This window comes from Loxodonta africana, chromosome 23 (genome assembly GCF_030014295.1).
Source record: "Loxodonta africana isolate mLoxAfr1 chromosome 23, mLoxAfr1.hap2, whole genome shotgun sequence".
NCBI classification, from domain to species: Eukaryota; Metazoa; Chordata; class Mammalia; order Proboscidea; family Elephantidae; genus Loxodonta; species Loxodonta africana.
Genome location: NC_087364.1, coordinates 52,076,119 through 52,093,799, shown reverse-complemented (window position 1 = coordinate 52,093,799; position 17,681 = coordinate 52,076,119).

The window sequence follows — 17,681 nt, the reverse complement described above, 5'->3', positions numbered from 1 at the left end:
TGGCAGAAGAGACTGGCAGGAGACCTCACAGCAGGCTGCCTGGTCACAGATCCAGAAAACTGAGTACCTGGGATGCCTCTGGGGACTTATTGGCAGGGGGTAAAAGAGCTTTGTAACACTTCCCTGGGCAGGGCAGAGGCATTAGGGGCCAGAGAGAGCTGTGCTTGCAAGCACAGCTGAAAAGAGGCTGTCCTGATAGAACTGTACATCCTTAGTGTTCCTAAGCCTGAATTGTAACCTGTTACTTCCCTAATAAACCCCACAATCATGAGCATTGTCTGAGTTCTGCGAGGCTACTGCGATGAATTATCAAACCCAGCAGAGAAATAGAGAACGCCGTAGGAGGGATGGTTGGTGTCAAAATTGGTAAAGATAGCGGACAAACGAGGCCTGTCTGACCTCCTGCACAGGAATCAGCCTTGGGCTATTAATCTGGATTCTCCTTCCCCCTCCTGAGGAAACAGGAAGTCAGATTCCACCCCCACGCTGTTTTTTGTTTTTTGTTTTTTTCACAATGGTGTAAGAAATTCATAAATGTGCACTTTCAAATACTGCTGGTGAAAATATAAACTGTTACATCTCTTTGGAGTGCATTTTGATAGTATCATGTCTACATTTCTATCATTTTTTTTTACAATTTATTCTACAATCTGACAGCAATCAAAAGCTGTATTTAGTTCATTTCAGCATCATTTATAATGGTGAAAAACTGTAAGTACTCTAGATGTTGATCAATATCAGATGCTACAAACACACTCTAAAGTCATTAAAAATGAGGAGGCAAACCAATAACTATTGACAGAAAGATGTCCATGGCAAATTGCCAGATAAAATATGACTATATCTTCAGTGTGAGTTTATTAAAAAAAAAATCTTTCTATTTCTCTCCCTCTTTTCCCTACACACACACACAAAGATACAAGTCTGAAAAGTTATACCAGTAAAAGATCAACGTTATTCATGAGAAGTAAAATTATAAGAAATTTTCATTTTCTCAATATTTTTCTATATTAACTTAATTTCTTATGTGTAAGAAAAAAGTCTTTTTTATAGGACTATTTACAATATAATTTCAAATTTGGCAAGAAAAAGTAAGCTTAGAAGTTTTCTAGAAGTTTAAAAATGAGCTATATCTTGTCATACCTAATGTCTACCAAAAATATAATCTACAGTGATTAAAAAAGAAGAACCAGAATAAAATACTAGAAAAATACCTCGAGCATTTTAATATGAAATACTGTCAAGAGCCTACTAAGTAGTATACTTCTGCTACCCTTACCCCTTACGTTTTACATTACAATGACTTTAAATAGCCAATAAAATAGCATAGGTTTTAAGTTTTATTTCTTTGAAAATTATTTCTCTGCTAGGTCTTAAATAAAGTGGAACCATGGTTTGTGTCTTATCTAAACCTTCTCTGGCATTTTCTTGATCTTCACTGACCATGGCCAAGGTAGGATGGTCTCATCTGCAAATTACTAAAAATAATCAGCTTTAAGAAGTGACCTTGGATGAAGCAATGTTAAATTGGCCAAGAAATTTTTTTGAGGCATCACTGTTATTAACTTGCAATTTTTTCATTTCACTCTGCCACTGATGCTTGGCAGGTTATAATTTTTCATTTTCGCACTTGGATGAAACTCAGTGAAGTAGAGATTATGGAGATAGTGGTGGAGAATTTTTACAAAGGGATTTCCCCCCTCACTACATACTATTAGGCTACAAAAGGGATCTCTATTTGAGACAACTTGTCAGCTGAAGATACATAATCAGACAGATAACATATTTAAAGTGTTGTTTTTTTTTTTTTTTAATGCTACCTTCTCTATACAGAGTTGGTTTTATGATCAATTTATGTAGTTGGAAACATTTTCATTAGTGATGATGGTTTGTGTTGATTCTCCTTTTGATAATTCCATGGCTTCGTAAGATGGTTTGCTGGGGCTAAAGAAAATGTCAGTGAAAACAGAAAACACTTCTCTATACAAGTTGTCTACTACTGCAGACTGGAAATAAACTTGAACTACTGTAGGTAGTAGTAGGTGGCAAATATTTTTGACACATCCTTCCTCATACTTTACCTCCATGAGACCAAACCTAATGCTAGTAGTCTGGTGATTCTTTGACAACCTACTTTCACCTTGGTACTTACTGACCAGCTTATAGTTAAAAAAAAAAAAAAAGATTAGCTTATAGTAGGCACTAAAAAATATAAATTGCCATTCCCTTAAGTAAGAAAGAAAATAAAGTGGCACTTAAAATATAAAGAATAGTAGACTACAAGGAGCCCTAGGGTCGCAACAGATAAGTGCTCAGCTGCTAACAGAAAGGATGGTGGCTCAACCCACCCAGCCACACTGGGGGAAGAAGACTTGACGATCTGCTGCCTTCAAGATTACAGCCTAGATAACCCTATGGGGCAGTCCTACTCTGTCACACGGGGTTACTATGTGTTGAAAATCAACTTGAGAACACCTAGCGATAACAACATAAAGAGTATAGTAAATTGGGGAATGGAACAATGAATGTGGGAGATTATTTCCTAGACAATGGAAGGGAAAATATTGATCTTCAGTATGCATTAAAGTCTTCTACTCTCTATAGAAAAAAGAATAACCTCCTTTTAAGCTTCTCCATTTTCCTTCTTACCTACAAAATATGAAACTAAACCAAGAAAAGAAAAATAAACTCAACATGATTACAAAATATGTCTTACATGAGTAGTCTTTAACTCAGAAGAATAATAAAATCCCAGAGGTCAAAGTCCAGGGCTTGTTCTAATTTAATTTTATATAATGTGTGCTCTAATAAAATTTCATTTGCTACAAAACTATTTTAAGGATTATTATACTAAATCAATAATGAAACTCAGATTTTCATTTCCCCATCTGTAAGAATGGGAAATAATAAACAGAATAATTTCTGGTATTCACTCAGGTATTGAAATATGTGTAGAAGAAATTCAAAAAATTGCACAATAAGCCTTAAAAAGTTTCAAAATTAAGATAATTAATATTGAGATACTAGCAACTAAAGAGTATTACTAGGTATTTCCCTTTACCAGATATTGATAAATACTTCTAATGAGTCTTCTCATGGTTTAGGACAATGTTCATTTACATGAGAGTAATCTTTATGGAAAGCTTCTGAAGGAATTTCTTCAAGTCTTAGTATCATCAATAGTTCTTCGTTCCATAAGCTTTTATATTATGGACACTAAGCTTTGTTACTGATTGGGCTTCCCTTTCACACTGGCAGCTAGAAAAGTTTAAGAAAAAATCATAGCCCACCCACTATATGTGTACAGGGCTTCGTTTTATGCAATTTGTGGTCCTATTCCTTCTACCAGAAAATGTGCTTTCCCATGCATTCTCTCTTACATGCTTCTAATTTATATTACTGCATTTTATTTATATTTTTACGATGTCTTGAATCATGTTGAGATTCAAGGGTATATATATATACAATTAAAAAGTGTTTCCTTAAGATCATTCCAAAAGACTAACAACATAACTTGGTAAATCATGTCATTTTCTTCTTATTATTAACCATGAATAGCGGCTGCCCTGTTCACTGATTGTGTTGCTGTAAATTCTTTACAGATTCTGACATAGCCGAAAAACCATCTCCAGTATTCTAACTAAAATGCAATATGAACAATGTAAGCAGAAGCAATGTGCTATGGTAGAAACTTGACTGGGAATGGAGACGTAGCTCCACATTTGTGAAATTGGGAAAATCACTCAACCCCTTTTTATCTTTTTTAAAATAAAATTCTAAAATTCTTTACCACTCAAAAATTGTGCAAGTCTATGCTTCTATACCTATGATAATATATCAAGAACTTAATCATGGTTGGAAGAAAAAAAAAATCCATGAGTTAAGGAAGCAATGAATACCTATTCTAAGGAAACATGGCAAAATAATGGCAGAGTTAAAAAAAAAAAAAAAAAACAGATATTTTATAGTAAGACTTTATACCAAGAATTTATATACTGTAAAATTTCATTTACCAGTCATTCCTGGAGATTGAACTAGTCTATTTGACAACACTGTCTGTGTAACTGAAACAATATTTTTATGCACAAAATAATTTTTAGTCATAACTTTTAAAATGGATCTGTTCTACTGTTTACACTAATAATTGACAGAAGTCTCAAATTTCTTCCCTTGAGGCACAAATGAAATAGCCTCAGTACAAGAGATTTGAAGGGCAGAAAATATCAGTTCTCTTCTGTCCGGGGATTTTCTTAACATGGCTAGTTAATAACTTCTTGAGTTGATCACATAAAAATCTGTCTGCCAAATAAATGAGTTAGGTGCAAAATACCACAGAAAATACAATAAGTTCAAAACATCATGAACTGAAGTCTTTGACTTCTGACCTCGATAGAACAACAGGAACCTGATTTATCCTCTATGAACATAAAATATAAGAAATAATGGTTTTAAGACACTGAATTTTAGGCAACAAAGGGCAATAATCCCCAAGAGATAAGAAATAAGTAAGATGGGACTCATAATTGCTCCAACTAACTCCCTTGAGGGATTTTGCAGGTTGTGGCACAGGGAACAGTAATTCAGAGACGTGGCTGATTCCTGGAATCGAGGAGCTCAGTGTCGGAGCTCAGTGTCCAGGGAGACCAAACCAGATAGAGTTTGTAGGACAGAGTTCCAAAGAAGAGCAGAGAGAAAACTCCAGACATCTGGTAATGGTCACTCTCAGTGTTCAGCTTTGTATTGATGAGCGTATGCATAGGAGGAAACTGCCCAAGGCCCAGAGAAAGACTAATCAAAAGAATAAGAAGTAACAGTGCCCCAAACCAATCTTACAGAGATGAAGGTTGTTGTTGTCGTTAGGTGCTGCTGAGTTGGTACCAACTCATAACGACCCCATGGAAAACAAAAAGAAACACTGCCCAGTCCTGCACCATCCTCACAATCGTTGTTATGCTTGAGCCCATTGTTACAGCTACTATGTTAATCCATCTCGTTGACGGTCCTCCCCATTTTTGCTGACACTCTACCAAGCATGATGCCCTTCTCTAGGGACTGGTCCCTCCTGATAACACATCCAAAGTATGTGAGACAAAGTTTTGCCATCCTTGCTTCTAAGGAGCATTCTGGCTGTGCTTCTTCCGAGACAGATTTGTTCGTTCTTCTGGAAGTCCATGATATATTCAATATTCTTCACCAACACCCTAATTTGAAGGCATCAATTCTTCTTTCTTCTTCCTTATTCACAGTCCCACTTTCATATGCATATAAGGCAACTGAAAACACTATGGCTTGGGTCAGGCGCACATTAGTCCTTAAAGTGACATCTTTGCTTTTTAACATTTTAACGAGATGTTTTGCAGCAGATTTGCCCAATGCAATGCATCATTTGATTTCTTGAACCGCTGCTTCCATGGGTGTTGATTGTGGATCCAAGTAAAATAAAATCCTTAACAACTGCAACCTTTTCTCCATTTATCATGATGTTGTTCATTTGTCCAGTTGTGAGGATTTTCATTTTCTTTATGTTGAGATGTAATCCGTACTGAAGGCTGTGGTCTTTGATCTTCATCAGTAAGCGCTTCAAGTCCTCTTCACTTTCAGCAAGCAAGGTTGTGTCATCTGCATATTGCAGGTTGTTAATGAGTCTGCCTCCAATCCTGATGCTCTGTTCTTCTTCATATAGTCCAGCTTCTTGGATTATTTGCTCAGCATACAGTTTGAATAAGTATGATGAAAGGATACAACCTTGACACACACCTTTCTTGACTTTAAACCATGCGGTATCCCCTTGTTCTGTTAAACGACTGCCTCTCAGTCTAGGTACAGGTTCTGCATGAGCATAATTAAGTGTTTTGGAGTTCTCATTCTCCACCATGTTTTCCATAATTTGTTATGATCCACACAGTCACATGCCTTTGCATAGTCAATAGATACAGGTAAACATCTTCCTGGTATTCTCTGCTTTCAGCCAAGGTCCACCTGACTTCAGCAATGATATCCCTGGTTCCACATCCTCTTCTGAATTCGGCTTGACTGTCTGGTAGTTCCCTGTTGATGTACAGCTGCAACCGCTTTTGAATGATCTTCAGCAAAATTTTACATTTGTGATACTAATGATATTGTTTGATATTTTTTGCAATCTGTTGGATCACCTTTCTTTGTAATTGGTATATAAATATGGATACATATGAAGGTAATAAAATTAAATTAGAAAGCGCTCGACTACTAACTGGAAGAGTGGAGGTTCGAACCTACCTAGAGGCTTCTTGGAAACCAAGCCTAGTAATCTGCTTCTGAAAAGTCACATCCTTGAAAACCTTATAAAGCAGTTCTACTTTTGCACACATAGGGTCGTTATGAGTTGGAATAGACTTGAAGGCAACCAAAAGCAACAATAGAAAGATCCTTAAAAGATTCCTCAAATATTTTGAAACTAAGTATTCTTATTTTCTTAGTATTCTTAATTTCAAAATAATCCATGGGTCAAAAGAAATCAAAAGAGAAATGAAAAAGTATTTTGAACTGAATAAAAACATATAAGAATTTGAAGAATGTGCCAAAGTAGTGTTTGTGGGAAAATATATTGTAAATAAAATATAAATATATTTTATAAAAATAAAAATATGTGAAATATATTTTAAAAAGCAAAATCTCAATACAATGACTCAGCTTCCACCTTTAACAAACAAGAAAAGGAAAATTAAAACCAAACTAAGTAAAAGAATTCAGAGGATAAAGAAAATATTGGAAATTGATGAAACTGGAAAGTGAAAACAATAGAGGAATTGAATGAAATCCAAAGCTAGTTCTTCGAAAATATTAGGAAAAATAAATAAACCTCTAACTAGATTGATTAGGAAAAAAAGAGAGAAGACACAAATTACCAATATCAGGAATCAGAGACACAGATCTATACAAATCCTACAGTTCTTATAAAGATATTAAGAGAATATATGAAAATTTTTATGCCAATAAACTTTACAGCTTAGGTGAAATAGAAAAATTCTTTCAAAGACACAAGCTATCAAAGCTCATTCAAGAAGAAATAGATAACCATTTATACCTTTATTCCTTTTAGAGAAACCGAATTTGTAGCCAAACCCTTCCCCTCAAATAAAAATCCAGGCCCAGATGGCTTCACTGAAAAATTCTACGAAACACTAAAGAAAGAACACTACACAAAATCTTCCAGAAAACTAAAGAAGAAGGAATATTTTCCAATGCATTCTATGAGGCCAGTATTACCCTATTACCATTACAGTGCAAGAAAATTGGGGCCAACATACCTTTTATGTAAGTAAAGGCAAAATTCAAAACAAAATTCCAGCCAATAGAATCCAACTATATATAAATGATCGGGTGGGATTTATCCATTTACCCCAGGAATGCAAGGTTAGCTTAATACTAAAAATTAACCAATAAAATTCACCATATTAACAGACTTTAAAAAAACAAAAAACATATGTTTGTTACAATGGATACAGAAAAATCACTTGTTAAAACCAATATCCTTTCATGATAAGAACTCTCAGTATACCAGAAATAGAAAACTTTCTCAACCTGATAGAAAGTATTTATGAAAAACCTACATTAAACATAATATTTAATGGTGAGGAAAAAATTGTTTTCCTCCTAATAACAAGAACAGAAAATGATGTCTGGTCTCGCCAATTTTATATATTACACTAGAATTTCTAGCCAAAGCAATGGGGTAGGGGGAGAATAAAAGGCGTTCAGATTGGAAAGTAAGTAAAACTGTCTTTATTCACAGAGGACATGATCTTTTATACAATCTAATGAAATTTACAAAAAAAAATTACTAGAAATAAATGAGTTTAGTAAGATTATAGGATCCAAGATCAATATACAATATACAAAAATTAACTGTATTTCTATATACTAAAAAAAAAATATACTAGCAACAAATAATCAAAAATTGAAATTCAGAAAAATACTACTACTTAAAATCGCATAGAAAATATAAAATATTTAGGGATAAATCTAACAAAATTTGTAAAGTGAAAACTAGAAAACACTGCTAAGAGAAGTTAAAAATATATATAAATAAATAGTTTCAGAATACCTAGAGAAGAAGAGGCATGAATATATTCCTACACAATTTGGGCTCAGTATTATTATTCTATTATTGCAATATTCAGCAGAATAATAGAATCGTAGGAGATATCATCAAGGTCAAGGATAGTCACAGGCTGAGACAGAAACTTTAGTAATTAACACCATCTTAACTGAGGATACTCAAATATGAATAATTTCTGCCCTGAGTATTAAACAGATAATACCATAAATAGATAACCAAGTATTCCTTTCCTTCACCCAACTCCAAAATAAGAAGGAGACATAAGCTGGCATCATTGCATACTTATCTTTAGCATCTGGATAGAATTCACTTCTCCACCCTATATTCTAGGCAAAGGAAAAATGAACCCCTACAGGTATAATCATGAAAACAGCCAAGAAATGTGCCAAATACACTATCAACATCTTATGTCAACACAAAGAGAGCCAAAGCACTACTGGAAGTTACATCTTCTCTTTGGGATATTCAGTGCTTTGAGATATGTCCAATGTTTTCATAAAATACAAAATGAGAAAATTTCAGGCCAGTAGAGAGAATATGTGTGTAGACTGAACTGGGAATTACTGAGGGATGCCTAATGAGGTCAAGGAACAAATCAACACAGATGGCCTGTGGACTGTTCATTAGCCACCCTAGAAGAGCCAGAGGTGCCTACCTGGAGCACCTGCCAAAGCAAAAGAAAGTACTGTGGAAGTTCAAGAGCACAACCATCATACAGTTAGAGAATTTTAGATATAGAAAGGCCCTAAGAGGTCATGTTGTCCAGTACCCTCAATTCTCTAGGTCTCTGCTGTACTTCAGCAGTTCTGTGAAGTTCCTGGAATTATATGCAAAATTTTGTGTATATATGCAGAAGACCAGTGATCCAGTTCAACCACCTCACTTAATGGATGGGGAATTAGTTCCACTGAACCTGAGTCACAGCAAACTGGTGTTAAGTTGGAGGTAGGGCCTGTTCAGTTCCAGTCATTTGTTTTTGCTATCGCACCCAGAAGCTGCCTATTAAATATTAAAAATCTTAACTGCAGCAGAAAAAGATAAACAGCTGGGATCCCTAACCCGCGATTCTCTAAAAGAGTCAGTATCTCCAGCATAACCACTCGATAAGCTCTCCGTGAGTCCATTTATACTGCCCTTTCTTGTCAAAGTGCCAAACATAACCTGCATGATGTCTGTGTTCTGGCAGTCCTTGCAACTGAAACGGTATGTGACACAAGTAGCTCATGTCCTAGTGGTATCTCGGAAAGCAAACACAGTCTGTCAGAATGCTCAGGGGAGAAATTAAGGAACACAGAAAGGTTTTGAGAAGATAAATGTTCCTGGACAGGGCTCTGCAGTTACTTGGAGTACCTAGTATAGAGTTGACACTCAACAAATATTTGTTGAACAAAACTGAATTGGCATATAAACCACCTAAGAAATGGTCACTCTGCCCATTCCCAAATGAAGAGGAATTCTTGCTCAAGAATTGCGTTCCCTGTGAATGCACTTAGGCGGTTTTTAAAAGCAGCTTTCTTTAAGCAGATTCATATACACTGATCGATCTTTGAATTAATCCAAAATGGCTCTGTGTTTAAACAGAGATGCCAGGCCTTTTATATATTCAATAAATTAACACAAAACTTTCAGTGTTGTTGTTATGTAAAAAAAGATATTTCTACAGTCAGATATTTCAGCTAATGAATAAGAACCTCTCAGCAAATTAATAACACCATTAGATTTACTTTCAGATGGTTTAACAGTAGTCTTTGGGGTCTAATAACATATTGCTAACTTGGGAAAGCTCCCACTGGACTAAACATGAGTTTGTTCAAGATAAATCTTTCATTTGAAAGTTTTGTAACTCTCTCAAACTCACTGTGCCCAAATCTAAATAAAGAATCTTCCTTCCCTATGTTGCCTATCGTAATTAGCACCATGATAATTTATCTAGTCCCCCAATCAAAAAGCATAAATTTTCTCTTACCTAAAACATCTAACGAGTAAGGATATCTGATCAAGTATATCTCATAAACATCTATCAAATCCATGCCTTCCTTTTTTTTTCCCCCATGGCCATTAACTTGTTATAGATTCTTATCACCTTGGGCTAGAACTCAGAGCTACCTTTACCTGTAGTAACCCACCTCTACCCTATCCTACCCTAACTAACTGCTCCACATTTAGGTTTTTCCTTCATCTGACATCAGAGAGTTTTCTAAAAAGTTCATCTGCTTGAAACATACTCCATTCAAGTAAACCCATATTTTTTTTGCCATAAAATACAAGGCTTTTGGTAATTAAAGGTTGGTGTTCTTTCCATTCTCAACTCCAGCAACCCCTAATGTCTCCCACAGGCTCCTTAAGCCTGCTGATTTAGAGATCTTGTCAAAGTTCCCCATGTACAGTTTTTTTTTTTTTTTTAATTCTCCTAACCGTTTGGTTTAGTGCAAATATTTACTGCACTAGGCTACTAACCAAGGCTTCGAACCAGTTCGTTCCAGTTCAAACCCTTGCTGACAATTGGTGTTTCCACCCCAGATATACTGAATCAGAGTCTACATTTTAATAAGATTCCGAGGGGATTCTTATGTTAAAAGGTAGATTCTGAGTCAGTATATCTGAGGGTAGAAATACAAATTGTCAGGAGGGGTTCAAACCGGAACAAACCAGTTTAAAGTCCTGCTGCTAACTGGAAGGTAAGAAGAGGTTCAGACCCATCCTGGGACACATTGGTCATCTACTTCCAAAAAAATCAGCTTTTGAAAACCCTCTGACACACATGTGGTTGCCACGAGTAAGAATTAACTTGAAGGCAAGTGTTTTGGTTTTTTGTTTTGGTACTCACTCCATGAAACTCCATGGTCTTCTGACACTATTTAGCATAAAAGACTACCCTTCCTTCAAGGTCTAATCAAAGGCTGTGAAAAACCTTTCCTTTCTGTTCCATAAGAAGTTAGTTGTTTGCTTTCCAGTCTCTCACACTGGAAAGACCATATCTGCGTCATAGCACTTTTAACACAATATATGAACTTCTTTTGGTGTTCACCTCTACCACTAGAATCTGATCTTTTCCAGGTCCTGTTGTTCCTATTGTTAGTTGCCACTGAGTCAGCTCTGACTCCTGGCAATCTTGTGTACAACAGAACAAAGCGTTGCCTGGTCCTGAGCCATCCTCACAATCATTGGTATGGGTAGGGCAATGGGTTTCTTTATATGGCCCAGAAAGGCCCGGAAGCCCCAGGGTTTGAATTTCTCCCAAGATGATTGGTCAGGCCTCAATCTTCCAAGTGATTTTGTCAGTATACAATCTGGATAAGTGGCTTGCAAGTGATTGGTCAATTTATGACCCACACTACGGTTGACCTTTACCGAGATTGGCTGCCACCCACCCCAGTCTGACCTTTTACCTGGACAGGTTAGGGAGCCTATCTTTTAATTAATAAGGAGTACCTAGGCTAGCCTATAAAAATGCTAGAACACAGAGCCTCAGATGGGGCTCCCTGATCAATGGGAGCCTGGGGAGGAGTGCGTTCTTCAGACACAAAGCCCTGGCTACGACCCTCTCAAACCAAGTAAACCTGCAATGGCTATGAAGGCTGTGGCTGCGACAATACCAGAAGAGGCGAAGACAACAAGCAGACCTAGATGGGGGCTGTGGAGTGTCAATACCAAACATTGGCCAAGAGCTGAGAGTAGCAGCTAATAGCCAAGCCCATCGAGTGACATCATTTAATTTTCTGTTTCAAGTTTCCTGATGAGTAAGAATGAACACTGGTTTTTCAGGAACGGTAAGCAGATCCTCTGTGAGATGTAAATGGGCCTCCTTTTAAACAGTAATACACCACACTGGTACCCTTCCCGAACCTCACCCTTTGCATAGTTTTGCTTCTGTTTATATCCTGTCTTTACATTCTTGTTATTAAAGTCGCTATTGCAATTATGTTGTTTCCATGCATTCTCTGTGACCATTCCAATGAATTATCAAATCCAAAAGAGAAAGAGCACTGTGGGGGGTAATGGCTTTGTGTAAGAGAAGTTGGAGAATGCAGGTATATTTGAACTCCGGTATATTTGACCTCTACCTCATAGGAATCAGTCTTATACTGATTTTGGTTCATGACGTTGTTCTTACAGTATGTTTGAGTCCACTGTTACAGCCACCATTTCAATTCATCTCATGAAGTGTTTTCCTCATTTTTGCTGACCCCCCACTTCACCAAACATGATGTCCTTTTCTAGTGATTGATCTTTCCTGATGACATGTACAAAGTAAGCAACACAAAGTCTTGCCGTCTTCACTTCTAAGAAGCATTATGGCTATGCTTCCTCGAAAGGTAATCTTCAAGGGCCTAGACTATACCAAATTTGTTTTTGTGCTCATAGCACTTAACAAAATACTTAAGACATAATAAGCATAGATGTTGGCTGAAGAAATAACTGGAAGGAAGGAAGGGAAGAGAGGAAGGAAATGGAAGATCTCTATTTTTTCTTCCCTTATATATGCAATTGGTTTAATCCCATGCAAGTTTTTCCTTTTTACTTTCTAAGCCATTTTGAATGTATTTGTTCCTACATATCTAGATTCAATTAAATAAATCCCACCCTCATTCATACAAATAAGATGTGTTATGGCTATGGTTTTCATCCTTATTAGAATGTTTCAAAAAATTAGAAAGATTTTTCAGAATATTTTCTATTACTTTTAAAACACTTGTATTAAGAAAATATTCCTAAGGTCTCTCTATCAGTGGTTTTGAAACTCAATCTTCTTCTCAAAGTCAGATCTAGAGCAGAAGAAAGAACTAGACTGATTTTAGTCTCAGTTGAATCATTCACTGTTGAATTGTCTCTGAGCTAAGCACTTTAATAATCTGTGCTTCAGTTCTTCAACGGAAAGGAAAAAGGTTGGACTGACTCTCCCTGTAATGCCAAACACGCCCAATAACTCTGTACCTTGTCTTATTTTGCCACAGCAATTGGCATTATTGGAAGTGACTAGAAATAACAAGAGCATTTATTTAAATGAAGAGATTAATATAAATTCAGTTGAGTTTGGAAATGTTTGCACAGCTGAAGACCATGAACCTTCCAGACTTTGTAGACAAATTTCACCTATTCTCTGAGGAGAGGCTGTTTTTGGAATTGTAAATGCATACGGATATTGCTTTTAGCACACATACACATACACACACACATGCACACAAATACCTATGGTAGGTGTCCCCTATGGAAGTGCCTTATGCTATCCTAAAATTTTTTTCACCAAAGCTGAATGTTCTAGAAGTGTTAGTTTTCTCGGAAATTTGGCACTAAAAAAATATAATCTATCACAACAGGTTATAGGATTTAAATTATAAATTAACTTCAAAAAATTATCTTGGGTTCTATGATAACATACAAAGCATTTGATTTGCATTTACTAAACAGTGGCCAGGTACTGTAAACTAGTAAATAAAGAAGTTACGTATCACTGTGTCTATTTTTTTTACTGTACCAAGTAACAATAGGGTCAAGACAATGAAATTATTGATACAGGAAAAACATGCATTTATTTGAAAAGGAGTTAATTTCACTTAGAGACAGAGTAGAATGATCAAAAGTTTTAGAAAAATGTGTGGAAAGAGAATGACTCATATGAACATTTCTTTTGAGAAATAATCATAGAATGTTGTAACACAACACCATAGGATATGCTAGGAAAATATGAAACAACACCAATGCTGGAAAATATTCTGAAAAAACACTGCTGGCAATATTTCAGAAGATTATTCAGGACACAAAGAATTCTTTAGAAGAACTACCTATGTTAAATTATCAGCTAGGAGTAATTCTTTAAGATACCAGCTATATATTAAACTGACATTAACTTACTGAAAAAAAGTAGCTGATGTTGAAGAAGACAAACAAGTGAACCAACATCAAAAGGCAACTGTCTCAACCTCCGACAAATGGTAACGATAATGACGATAATTTATTCAAAGAGTACCATTAATATAAAACATATACATCATTTGCTGATGCAGTACAACTCAAAATGAGAAGAAAAAGGTGCAAACATCCATTAATAACAGGAATGTGGAATGTACAAAGTATGAATCTAGGAAAATTGGAAGTCATCAAAAATGAAATGGAATGCATAAACATCAATATCCTAGGCATTAGTGACCTAAAAGGAACTGGTACTGGCCATTCTGAATCAGACAACCATATAGTATACTATGCCAGAATGACAAATTGAAGAGGAGGGCATTGCATTCATCGTCAAAAAGAACATTTCAAGCTCTATCCTGAAGTACAACTCTGTCAGTGATAGAATAATATCCATATGCCTATAAGGCAGACCAGTTGATATGACTATTATTCAGATTTACACACCAACCAACTAATGCCAAAGATGAGGAAATTGAAGATTTTTACTAACTTCTGCAGCCTGAAATTGATCAAACATGCAATCAAGATGCATTGATAAATACTGGTGATTGGAATGAGAAACTTGGAAACAAAGATGAAGGAACAGTGGTTGGAAAATACGGCCTTGGTGATAGAAACAATGCTGGATATTACATGACAAAACTTTGCAAGACCAACAAATTCTTCATTGCAAATACTTTTTCAACAGCATAAACGATGACTATACACAATGGAAACCCTGGTGGTGTAGCGGTTAAGTGCTACGGCTGCTAACCAAAAGGTTGGCAGTTTGAATACAACAAACACTCCTTGGAAACTCTATGAGGCAGTGCTACTCTGTCCTACTGGGTCGCTACGAGTTGGGATCAACTCCACGGCAATGGGTTATACACATGGAACTCACCAGATGGAATGCACAGAATCAAATTGACTACATCTGTGAAAAGAGAGATGAAAAAGCTCAATATCACCAGTCAGAACAAGGTTAGGGGCCAACTGTGGGACAGACCATCAATTGCTCACATGCAAGTTCAAGCTGAAGCTGAAGAAAATTAGAACAAGTCCACAAGAGACAAAGTATGACCTTGTATATTTCACCTGATTTAGAGACCATCTCAAGAATAGATTTGAAGCACTAAACACTAATGACCGAAGACCAGATGAGTTGTGTAATGACATCGAGGACATCATACATAAAGAGAGCAAGAGGTCATTAAGAAAGATAGGAAAGAAAGAAAAGACCAAAATGGATATCAGAAGAGACTCTGAAACTTGCTCTTGAACTCAGAGTAGCTAAAGCAAATGAAAGAAATGATGAAGTAAAAGAGCTAAACAGGAGATTTCAAAGGGCAGCTTGAGAAGAGTTAGTAACCAAAAGGAAAGAACACGTTCACCATTTCTCAAGCTGAAAGAACTGAAGAGAAAATTCAAGCCTCAAGTTGCAATATTGAAGGATCCTGCAGGGAAAATATTAAATGACACAGGAAGCATCAAAAGAAGATGAGACGAATACAGAGTCACTGTACCAAAAAGAACTGATTGACATTTAACCATTTCAGGAGGTATCATATGATCAAAAACCGAAGGTACTGAAAGAAGAAGTCCAAGCTGCACTGAAAGCACTGGTAAAAAAACAAGGCTCCAGGAATTGACAGAATACCAACTGAGATGTTTCAACAGATGGATGCAGTGCTGGAAGTGCTCACTGTCAATGCCAAGAAATTTGGAAGACAGCTACATGTCCAACGAAATGGAAGATCCATATTTGTGCTCATTCCAAAGAAAGGTGATCCAAAAGAATGCAGAAATTACCAACCAATATCATCAATATCACACACAAGTAAAATTTTGCTGCAGATGATTCAAAACCGTTGCAGCAGTACATTGATGGTGAGCTGTTAGTTTAGGTAGGTAGTGTTTTTCCAAGAATTCATCCATTTCTTCTAGGTTTTCAAATTTGTTAGAGTACAATTTCTTGTAGTAATCTGAAATGATTCTTTTAATTTCATTTGGTTCTGTTGTGATGTGGTCCTTCTCGTTTCTTATTCGGGTTATTTGTTTCCTTTCCTGTATTTCTTTAGTCAGTCTAGCCAATGGTTTATCAATTTTGTTAATTTTTTCGTAGAACCAGCTTTTGGCTTTGTTGATTCTTTCAATTGTTTTTCTGTTCTCTAATTCATTTAGTTCAGCTCTAATTTTTATTATTTGTTTTCTTCTGGTGCCTGATGGATTCTTTTGTTGTTCACTTTCTATTTGGTCAAGTTGTCGGGACAGTTCTCTGATTTTGGCTCTTTCTTCTTTTTGTATGTGTGCATTTATCGATATAAATTGGCCTCTGAGCACTGCTTTTGCTGTGTCCCAGAGGTTTTGATAGGAAGTATTTTCATTCTCGTTGCTTTCTATGAATTTCCTTATTCCCTCCTTGATGTCTTCTATAACCCAGTCTTTTTTCAGGAGGGTATTGTTCATTTTCCAAGTATTTGATTTCTTTTCCCTAGTATTTCTGTTATTGATCTCTAGTTTTATTGCCTTGTGGTCTGAGAAGATGCTTTGTAATATTTCGATGTTTTGGACTCTGCAAAGGTTTGTTTTATGACCTAATATGTGGTCTATTCTAGAGAATGTTCCATGTGCGCTAGAAAAAAAAGTATACTTTAAAGCAGTTGGGTGGAGAGTTCTGTATAAGTCAATGAGGTCAAGTTGGTTGATTGCTGTAAGTAGGTCTTCCGTGTCTCTATTGAGCTTCCTACTGGATGTCCTGTCCTTCTCCGAAAGTGGTGTGTTGAAGTCTCCTACTATAATTGTGGAGGTGTCTATCTCACTTTTCAATTCTGTTAAAATTTGATTTATGTATCTTGCAGCCCTGTCATTGGGTGCGTAAATATTTAATATGGTTATGTCTTCCTGATCAATTGTCCCTTTTATCATTATATAGTGTCCTTCTTTATCCTTTGTGGTGGATTTAAGTCTAAAGTCTATTTTGTCAGAAATTAATATTGCTACTCCTCTTCTTTTTTGCTTATTGTTCGCTTGATATATTTTTTTCCATCCTTTGAGTTTTAGTTTGTTTGTGTCTCTAAGTCTAAGGTGTGTCTCTTGTAGGCAGCATATAGATGGATCGTGTTTCTTTATCCAGTCCGTGACTCTCTGTCTCTTTATTGGTGCATTTAGTCCATTTACATTCAGGGTAATTATAGATAAATAAGTTTTTAGTGCTGTCATTTTGATGCCTTTTCATGTGTGTTGTTGGGAATTTCATTTTTCCACATACTTTTTTGTGCTGAGAAATTTTTCTTAGTAAATTGTGAGATCCTCATTTTCATAGTATTTGACTTTATGTTAGTTGAGTCGTTACGTTTTTCTTGGCTTTTATCTTGAGTTATGGAGTTGTTATACCTTTTTGTGGTTACCTTATTATTTACCCCTATTTTTCTAAGTAAAAACCTAACTTGTATCGTTCTATATCGCCTTGCATCACTCTCCATCTGGCAGTTCAATGCCTCCTGTATTTAGTCCCTCTTTTTGATTATTGTGATCTTTTACCTATTGACTTCCATGATTCCCTGTTATGTGTATTTTTTTTTAATTAATCTTAATTTGTTTGTTTTTGTGATTTCTCTATTTGAGTTGATATCAGGACGTTCTGTTTTGTGACCTTGTATTGTGCTGGTATCTGATATTATTGGTTTTC